We start from the raw sequence: 1881 nt of genomic DNA on the forward strand, positions 1-1881 counted from the left end.
TTTTTAAGGTGTAACCACTTTAAATGAAGTTGCTTATTATTATTATTACTGTTATTATTATTATTAGCTTGAGAATCACAAGCTGTGGGGCACTTGGATATAGGCCAAAGTTCATAAACTGCTAGTTTTATGATGTTTTGTTTGTCCTCCAGAATTATTTTAAAAATTGACCATTATTTCCAAATTGGAACATTTCACATAAAATCTGAATTCCAAACTTTTCTTAGAAGATTACAAAACTGGAAATTCTGTGCTCATATGCCTGCAGGTCAAAGATTACCTTGGGCTAAGTAAAACCAGCTGCCTCCTTTAGACAAGGCTTGTGTGGTCCAATTTGCCACAGTCACCACCCTTCCTGTGGTGTCCCCAACACTTAGGGTGAGTGTCAGTAGTCATTTATCATCATGCTTGACTGCTGTTTTACATCCAGTAGGGAAATAGCTGCTGGGACTATTTATCAAAGGAGAGAAATCAAAAGATAATACACCAAAAAGGCTGCTCATTTCAAAAATAATTGGAGAATATATATGCCTTTGTAAAAGCAAGAAATATGCCTCTATATTTAATATACAAACAAAGAATGTCTGTGTCTTTTCTTTTTTTGATGCCCCGCCTGCCTCATTCATTCATATTTGGTTTTATATTAGCCTAGCTATAGTGTATTGATCAGGCAGCCTAAGTTATGTTTCAGTAGAGAAAATCCTGATATTAAAAAATGCTATTTCTTATCCATCCTATATGCCTATTAAGGGTCAATTGGGGGTTCTGATTCAAGTCTCTTTGTACTTGCTGATAGAGCCACCACCATCCTGAAGATTACCAGTCACTATGAGAAGCAGAACAAGAGTTCTAAAGAGGTCTCACATTGGCAACTAAATGTCCCCATCTGAAAATGACACATATCACTTCTACTCCAACTCATTGGTCAAAATTAGTCACATGGCCCCAACCCAACCATGAGGAAATGCAAGCCCACCTTGTTCCTGAGGAGAAAGAACTAGAAATAAGTGGTGACAGCACTGATGACCACTCCATGAAGCCAGTAGTACTGTGACCATGAAAATTCTGAACTTGTCCTTGGAACATGGAGACCAGCCACTGGTGGTTACCATCCTGATGTGTTGCTTTGATCCTCAGCTGGATGGTCAATATCCAGCATAGCTTCCATTCAAAGCCTTTGCACAAAGAAGAACCCCACTTTGTTGCTTGTATTTGAGGATTCCTGGATAACTATAAGGTAACTGAATAATTCCTTAAAACTGTGGCTAACCATGAGTCCCTGCACATCCTAGCCATCAATATCACATTAGTAGGAAAGATGCTCTCCCCACTAGATTAAGCCACCTTGTTACACCTGGAGCAATGGAGATGCTAACTGATAAGAAAGGAATGATTTCCAAGCCATAGGGTAAGAATTTTATCAAGAAGGGTGTAATCTGTTCAGGAGGGAAGCAAAAGTGAGAGGAAATGCTTAAGCTCCTTGTGCAAAAATCATGTCTAATTCAACATTTTTTGTGGCACCTTGCATATTATTGCTTTCAACTTTTAACAACTTTAATAATATCCTTGAACCTTGTTCTTCTTTGACAGGTGCACCATAAAAGCCACCTTCAAAAGTGATGCTAGAAAAGCTACACTTACTGCTTAGTGTTATTTCTGACAAGTATCTGTATACTACTTGTAATGTATAAAGTACTCATTTAATTAGCCTTTTGAATATCACAGTGAAAAAATCATAATCAAAGAATAAGAATGCATCTTTGCAGCCTTAGAAAAACGCCTGACCATTCAGAGTAACCACGTGAACATCTCTGCATTCATCTTCAAAAATCAGCTAACTCTGGAACATATGCACAAGACTACCCAGCTCCTCTTTTCTAC

This window comes from Galeopterus variegatus, unplaced genomic scaffold (assembly GCF_000696425.1).
Source record: "Galeopterus variegatus unplaced genomic scaffold, G_variegatus-3.0.2 Scaffold1261, whole genome shotgun sequence".
NCBI lineage: Eukaryota > Metazoa > Chordata > Mammalia > Dermoptera > Cynocephalidae > Galeopterus > Galeopterus variegatus.